General features: G+C 44.7%; 1 pseudogene; it reads right to left on the bottom strand.

Moving 5' to 3' along the window:
• Positions 1-2,028: 2,028 nt before the first annotated feature.
• LOC119350134 lies at positions 2,029-7,145 on the bottom strand (annotated as a pseudogene).
• Between the last annotated feature and the right edge of the window lie 1,753 nt (positions 7,146-8,898).

The raw sequence follows: 8,898 nt of genomic DNA, 5'->3' as shown, positions 1-8,898 counted from the left end.
GTTGGAAGCTTTTTTGTTTTGCAGTTACAACATTGAAAAGCAGGCTGCAGATTTCTATACCAGAGAGGTATTTTCCAAGTTTCAGAAACTATTGGCTAAATCAACAGGCTATGGGCTGCAATACCAGCTGCAAGGGAATGTCGTCTGGTTTCGCCTTGTTGCAAATGATGGCATCAAACCTAAAGTGTACACGGTGCGTGTTGCCCCTGAAGATCATACATACATGTGTAGTTGCAACATGTTTGAGATATGTGGGCTGATCTGCCCACATATCATCCGTGTTATGGTGCACCTGAACGTGCAAGCGATACCTGCGAATTACATGCTTCCAAGATGGTCTAAGAGAGCAACCGAACTTGCACCTGAACCAGGCGATGGGCATAGAGCTATGCATTTCGGCGTCCCCACGACAAACACCCTAAAGTTTAACTCTCTCTGTCGGAAGTTTGGGAAACTTGCTTCTGATGCATGCTTCAATGATGAATCTTATAGTTTTGTCTCTAGGCTAATTGACCAGGGCAGTGTTGGGGTTGCTGCGATTAAAGCTAGAGTGACCGATGGGGTTGCAGGAGACGAAGAAGCCCAAGGTCATGCAGCAAATGAACAAGTCTCAGGGGGTCCAAGTACAGGGCAGCAGGATCCACCCCCCGTAGGACTATGAAACCCACCAAAGTCAGCAAAAAGGGGAGGCCAAAAGAAAAAGAGAAAAGTAGGAAGCCACTAATTGAGCTTCGAGAAGATGAAATGAAGAAGAAAGCAAAGAAGGACGCAGCGAAAATGAAGAAAGCTCCAAAGCCAATGGAAAAGAAGACTCCATGCAAATACTGTGAAGATGAGGATCACAACATGAAGAACTGCGAACTCCTTGCCGCTTTTCTTGCTGCGAGTGTGAGCGCGAAAGCTCCTGGTGTCGGCCCAATCCTTACACTTTAGGATGTTTCGTGAGGGAAAAAATTGATGAATTACCTTGTAACACCCCATGTCGTATGAATGTTTGTGTTTTGGGATTGCAACATATTACTACATGTGTGGTTTCAAAATGCAGAATGTTGGTTTTTTAATTATGATGGTGCCAACTTCTAATTTTTTTTTGTCAAATAGTACTCAATGGTTGTTGTTACTACAGCTTGATTCATTTTTAAAAAGGAAACATGGTTGAAGCTTTTGAAAAGCATTGTTGCAGCTTTTGAAAAACATGTTTGAAGCTTTAAGGAAACATGGTTGTAGCTTTTGAAAAACATGGTTGAATTTTTTTTAAATTATGGTTGAAGATTTTAGGAAACATGGTTGAAGCTTTTTCAAACAATGGTTGAAGCTTTTTTAAACATGTTTGAAGCAAAAATAATGGTTGAAGCTTTTAGGAAACATGGTTGAAGCTTTTTTAACATGGTTGAAGCAAATATAACAAGTATGAAAAGGAAAAGCCTTGAATGATTTGATTTAAATTGTTGATTTTTCTATGCAGCAAGAGTTGGGGAAGGAAGCTTATTTACATTATGCTTCCAGCAATAATATCATAGGGATGTAGCTAATTTGCAGGTAAAATGTAGATTCTGGCCCTGCAACAAATCTAACAGAAGGTTGTAGCTATTTTTTGTAAGCTTCCAACAATTTGACTATGACAATGCAGCATCCACATATTGTTTTCATGAAAAAGGTTTCGAGGGGAAAATTGCACAGAGATTCCCTTGAAACTTCTATGGATGAAGATCATAACCAGCAAAATAATAAACCGTTGTCAATGCATGATCTTGTTGGCAAGCAGAAGATCACATCCATTAAAAACGGAAGAAGTGCTTCATCCAAAAATATCAAGTTATCATCGGTTTACATACCAAAAGAACACATATGTTTACCGAAGGTATCATCAGTTTACATACGAACGTGCACTACTCTAATACTATCAGAACGCTACCACCTCAGACATGATTCTAGACCTAACGAAAGAAACGAGCTTGATCGTCTTGAACCCTCCCGCAAATTAAGCCGCCAACTCTTCCTTGAATGCCCGTTCCATTGGGGCATTGTTCATTGGGTGAGTGCAAAGGTTGTGCGCCACATCCATGCGGTATCGCGCCACGTCTTCCTGTAAAAATGAATGTAAAAAGTAAGCAAGTATGATACTAATTATTCTTGTGTTGCATGAGTATTGAAAACAAAGAAAGTAGATTGCAACAAAATGACAAGAAAAACAAATGTGTACCTGCTTGAACTCTTTCATTGACTTCCCATCAAAGTTCTCCACATATTTGAGCCCGAAAAAGCCACAATCACATCTATGAGATAAAAAAAATTATCCTTCATAGTTCCGATGCATAGTTGAAACAACAAATTGTTGAAATGGAACACATGATTGAAGCAAAATTCAAAAAGAAAACTCACAGATTATCTTGCTTTGGGTAATCCTCTAGGTCAACACAGGCGAAGGATCCAACATTGACATTGAATTCGATGTACTCTTGTGCGAGGGCTGCAAAGTTTGTGATCTACCACCGAAAAACATGCACCAAAGTTTGAAAAAAATAGGATGAGGTGTGTGAAGATGACAACAGGGCATTTATGTAGATGAATCAAAGGGAAAACAGAAAAATAAAAATAGAGAGCATGAGCCTACCAGGTTATTGGCCTGCTTCTTCAAAGGAGATTGTTTTCGTTTTGAATGGATTGAGTCAAATACATTCCACTGCTTGTATAGCAAGTTTGCGCAAACAATTATCCAATGCTTTTCATGAACAATTGTGACAAAAAGCTGTAAAACACAAAAGAAAGGAAAAAAAGGTACTCAGAACATGTAAAAAATGTTACAGCCTAGTAGGAATGAACGTAAGCTTTCCAATGTTGCAACTGCAAACAAAAAAGCATTCAACATCAACTAGAATTGATACATATGTTTCAAAGAGATGTTGTCAATATCAATAATAATTGCTACATATGTTTCGAAGGAAATGCTACATCATTGGATCATATTTTGAAAGTATTTGTGGTGTGAAACAAAAGTAGGCTCTCGAGAAACTTACGAAGTCATATTTATTCGCCTTGAACTTTGTCACAGCCCTTTCAAGCTCGGCTATGAGTTTTGCTGGTTGGAAGGTTGTTGGGTCTTGTTTTAGTAAGATCTACTTGAAAGACACCTCAAAATGGTTAGTGTGTGTTGCAACAAAAAATGTGAAGAAAAACAGGAATGAAGCATTGCTTATTTTTGCAAAAACTTACCCCCGCATGGATTGAGAACATGTATTTCTTCAGATTAGTACCACTTGCTGCACGGGATGCTATGTTGTTCATCTCGATACATAGGGACATAACCTCATCATTCATATCCCCGCGAGGCTTGAAGCATACCAGGAATTTCTTGTACCCAATGTAAAATCCACCTATCTTGATGAAAGGTGTCCTGTTACCATAGATGCAACCGAATGAATCATTTGTTTCGAGCAGAAAAAAATAAAAAACAGAAACCAAAAAGAGATAGGGCTTAGGTAGCTCACACTTGTTCATTGGCATGTGATCTCCTCAATGGTTTCCCATGCTTTACATACTTCTCATACGTGGCTGCAGCTGCATGGACCTTTTGCTTCTTTGCCTTGGTATTTTTTACGGCTGGAACTTTGGCCATCCTCTTCTTCCTAGTGTTCTTGTCATGTGTGCTAGGGCCACTGCTTGCATCAACAATTTGCTCTTCTGGAGCGACCATCTTAGGAGCTATAGCAAGCAACAAAAATGGATGAGTTTGCAAGGGATTGTACAAAAGAGAATTTGCTGCAATCACACATATGTAGCGAAAAAAATGACATGGAGAAAAACAAAAAGAAATGATGCAGGAGGAAGGAAGCATACTTGGGCTGTCATCATCGTCTGAAACAGGGAACATGGGGATGTTTTCAAATATGGGGCTGACTGCGCTCTTCTTAGTTATAGGCTCATCCGTGCAATGCATCATCTCGTAGTCTTCGGAGCCCTTTGGGAACAACTCACAGGATGGCTCGTCATCCCAAATGCCGGCTGTCGCACTCCTGGGTGCATCATAGAAGACTGGGGGACTGTGAGGTGAGACGTTGCCTTCCATCTCGAAACTCACTCGTTGTTGCCTAGGAGTTTCAGCAGCCCGTGTTGCAACTTGTTGCTTCAATCCGGTGACTTCATCCTTGTTAATGCTAGGTGGTGTACCTTCAGCTTGAGCTTGAGCACCAATGCCAGCATTTGCAGCTTTAGCATCATTCTCTTTTCCGCGACATTCGTCCATGATAGGTGCTTCAAAGGAGAAGTTGGGATCACTGGTAGCTGTGATGGCGTCTCCAACATCACAAAGGAGGGCAGCCATCCGGTTGCACTGCAATCCCTTTAAACACTGTCCAAACTTGCCAACAATATCATCCACCTCCGATGCAAAAATACCCTTGTGCTTGTGGTAAAGCATTTGAAACTGAGTTGGTACCTACAAGAAGGCAAGTATTGAACATTTTAGTCATATGTATGGATGTAAAAAAACACAAATGTGGGTGTGGCACATTAGAGGTATGGATGAAGCGATAAAACAAGTAGGTATGATGTTGTGTCACTACGTATCAGATAAAGAGTGTGACTATAGCAATTTACTGTCAACTATGTAGGTAGAAAATTAATGATATGGATGTAGCAAAACTATGACATGGTTGAAGCAAAAACAGAATGTAGTTGTAGCACACTAGACATATGGATGTAGCAAAAAAGCATAGTGTGTATGAACTTGAACAACATATGAAGCAAAAATAGAACATGGCTGTTGCACATCAACATGAACGATGCAGCAAAATAAATATACACTTGCAGCTGGGTATAATAAAATAATGCGAAGCCAAAGGTAAACAGGAAATGAATACAATGAAAAAGATAATGTACCCTTAGATCTTGCATGCTAGGGAATGATTGCTGCAGCCAATCGTTGAGCGATGATGATAGGTGTGGTTCAGCATCAACATTTTGTTGAGCCTCATTTGATTGAGAGTCCTTTGCTTGAATTTCAGCACCTTGAATTTGTCTGCCTTGGCCACTAGTTCCTTGGCCACTAGGTGCTTCAGCACCAACTCCCTTCCCACTAGCTGCTTCAGCACCAACTCCCTTCCCACTAGCTGCTTCAGCACCAACTTCCTGTCCCACAAGTTGTGCTGCATAGGGGGTGTTGCACAAACTCAGGATCTAGGAAAACAAAACATGAGTGGCATAAATAAGAAAGCTTCCATTAACTAAATTGGAAAAGCAAAGATTGCTACATGGGTGTGTTAATACTCATTGACAAAAGAAAACACATAGGCGGGATGTAGCGAAATTACATGGGTGTGTTTCCCGTAGAAAGGTTGGACAAGAGTGAGCTTGTGTTTGTCAACTTTATCCAACCACTCAAAATCCTTTTGACAAACAAAACGTATCCTTGGCACGGAATAATCAATAGCATGCTTATTTGGGAGGCCAGCCGGAATATCAACATGATCCATGTATATGATCTGCATGGAATGGAAAAGGACATTAGCCAACAAAAAACATAAAGGCATGAAGGTTTCATGCAGCAAAGGGGAAAGATGGAGGTATTTCGTAATGTTGCGTTGCATACCGCTAACATGGGAAGGCATGAAGCAATCTGAAACTCTTTTTCTGCGTTTGCTTGCATCCTCTTCTTCTCTTGAAAGACTCCAACCTCCTCCATAGCTCGTGCCAACAAGTGCTCATCCCAAACGAATTCATGCACCAAAGACATATCTTCGAGGGAAGCAAGATACTCGAGATTCACCATATTGCCCGTGCCTAGGCACAAAACTGTTGCCAACGCAAGGAGTGCCCAAGTCCTATTTATCATAACCACGTCCTCCTCACTGCAACTAGTGAGCAACTTGACAACATGGGCGATTGGAGCCCTGTTCCCCTCCTTGTAGATGTTGCGAAGATCATGTTCATCACTCTTCTTTAGAAGCTTCACGGGTCTATCACCGGATGGCACGTTGAAAATCCTTTTCACCATAAGCTTGCTGAAGGTGATAGATTTGTTATTGTGTTTGAACTCAGAGAGTACGTGATTCGTGTTCATCGCAACAAACTCAATGAGCTCATGGGGCACCTTGAAAGACCGGATGTCCAACAAGTCTCCAAACAGTCCCTCCCTTATGATTCTCTATTTTTCCGGTGATATTTGCTTCCCAATCTGAGCCAGCCTTTTTGAGTTAAACCTTGACTTAAAGCCACATAGATTGCCTTTCTTCTTAATCTTCTTCTTAGCCTTCTTACTCCCCTCATTCTCACCAGAGTTACCTGCAACATCTACAAAAAAGGAAAAAACACAAGTCAATAAAACCATAAAACTGAACCATCAGAAGCTAGGAAAAAACATACATGAACACCTAAAAAATTCTGTAAAACCTATGAAACATACAAGCACACACAAAGCACTCTGAAAATTAGCATTTATTATAAGTACGTCTGCTATAGAATAAAACCTAGGAGATTTTGCAGCACCAAGAGGCCTATTTACAAATTTACATCAAATTAATTAGAGAAGTGGTGCATGGATCAGAATTAACTAGCGCAGGAGGTATCAAATGGTGCGTGGCCTGATTGTATGTTAGCCAACCGAACCTCAAATTCTACTCCCTGAAATAATTGTAATTCTAGGTTTGTCCCAAGCCAAATTTGATTAAGCTTGACTGACTCTACAAAAAAATGTGCAAGATATGTTTTATATGGAATCTCTCATTCATGAGACTAATCAAGTATTCTAGCTGTTAATATATCATATAAACATGGTCAAGATTTGTTAAACTAGTTTGAGTCAAGATAAGACAATCATACTAAGGTGGCACTCACAAATCCTGATGTTAATTGGGTATTCCAGTTTGTTTTTTCAAGGAAACCAGAGCTTGAGCTTTGTACGGTTGCAGCATTTCTTTATCCCCATCTCCACATTGAAAAGATAAAAAAACGCATGGGCACGCAGCATCCTGGATGGCTGCTTCCAGCTCTCTGTGGCGCCCGTTGTAGCATCCTGAGAACCGATTGTAGCACCGACCAGCTCCCTCCAGTCTAATTTACCGTTTTGAGCTCTGCAGCTCGCCGCGGTCACCGGTTCCAGCAAAACCAGTACGCAGGTTGCAGCTACCGTATTCCCATCCCAAATCCATAGCGGCCAGATTCAAATTCACCACCGCGCCCTCTCCCTCTGCCCGCGGGAACCCCACCCCGCCCCCTCCCTCTGCCCGCGGGAACGCAACCCCGCCGCCTCCTTTGACCTGCGGGAACACCAACCCATCCTCGTCCGTGCCGGCGCCGGCGCCGGCCCGCGGCTCTCCACGCCCTAACCCTAAATCCAACGGGGGAGGGCAAGACAAAAACGAAAATGGAAAGCTCGAGGGGAGAGTTACTATCGGGGGGGCATAGATAGCCGGAGAATAGAGATCCTCCCTAGGCCGCCGCCGCCGCCCTGCGCGAACAAGCCCGTCGCCCGCGGTCGCCCTGCCTCGAAACGAAACCCCGAGCGGTTGCAGCAAAATCACTTTGAAAAGGATAACCCCATGCGCGTTAAAAAAGGAGAAGTCTGGTAACACGTGGCGCAACAATGTCCTTGGATCAAAAAAAGATCCAACGCACGGGGCGCAACCGGCGCAACTGTTTGGTCGGCGCCCCGACCACAAACACTTCCCTTTGCTTTAATGGATTACTTGAAGTCCACTTTTGCATTGACCTGGTCTTGGCAGATCGGAGTTGCATTTGGTGTCTCTTGAATCGGCAGCAGTGATGACTTAATCCGAGATCGAATGGAGCAGCGCAGGCGTAATCGATGGACGAGTCCGGGTCACGGACGACTCTGTTTCCTTTGAGTTGCAGAAAACCACCTGGTCACTAATCATTTGCAAAAGCCACCGCGGATTCAGTAAAAGTGTTGCAGATTGCACTGAACATGTAATTTGGCACGGTTGAGGACGTTTCCGACAAGTGGGACCCGGTTGTAAGGATATGAATCAACAAACAAATAACACACACACCCCTATATCTAACAAAGAAAAGCAATCAACCCCTCCCCTATGGAGCAGCGCGAGCTCGGCCGACACGACGACGCCCTAACCCTGCTGACCATCGGGATGCCGTGGCAGGGAGCGTGAGCCCCGGCAGGGCGGACATGGAGATGAGGAGGAGGTGGAGCAGACAAGAGATGGACATGAGCGAGCAGTCGAGCGCGGCGTGCGCGCCCCCGAGCGTGTCACGGTGGCAGACGGTGACCGCGAGCAGGTCGGCGCGCCCACGGCACAGCCCCACGGCCTCCTGCTCGGTGTGCCCACGTCACAGCGCCTTGGCCTCCTGCTCGGCGCGCCTGGCAAGCTATGGACCACACGGCCGCGCCCTTCTCTACGACCCCGACTCGTCTGGGAGCCACACTGCTCAGCGACGACCATGGCAATGGAGCTGCGGCGTGCCGCCGCTGCTTCATGTTGAGCGAGCAGAGGACCGCGTCGTCCCTGCCTCGCCCGCTCTTGGACCTCTGCGTCGTCCTCACCGCCCACTAGTGAGCACCTTGCGCCGCCTCCGGTCCCTTTCTTATCCTCGTGCTGCGCCGCTGCTGACTTCTCCGCCTCGCCGTCGTTTTGCTGCAGGAGCCGAGGCCGTCGCCCCCTCTCAGTTCGTCGCGCCGCCTCCAGTTTCGCCGGATCCGCTGCCTGCAGGCCCTTCCTGGCCGGATCCCGCTGCCGCGCTGCCGTTCCTCGCCTGCAGCTCCACCCAGCTGTCGTCGTCCTGCTTCTTCCCGGTGAGAGGAAGGAGATGCCCTCCGTGGGGGGGGGGGGGCTTGATTGCTTTTCTTTTATAAGATCCAGGGAGGTATATGTCAATTTGTTGCCAAATCAGCTCCTTACAGTCCGGCCCCACTAGTCAGAAAATGGT

This window comes from Triticum dicoccoides, chromosome 1B, assembly GCF_002162155.2.
Source record: "Triticum dicoccoides isolate Atlit2015 ecotype Zavitan chromosome 1B, WEW_v2.0, whole genome shotgun sequence".
In the NCBI taxonomy this organism is placed as follows: Eukaryota; Viridiplantae; Streptophyta; class Magnoliopsida; order Poales; family Poaceae; genus Triticum; species Triticum dicoccoides.
This window is presented reverse-complemented; position numbering and strand designations above follow the sequence as displayed.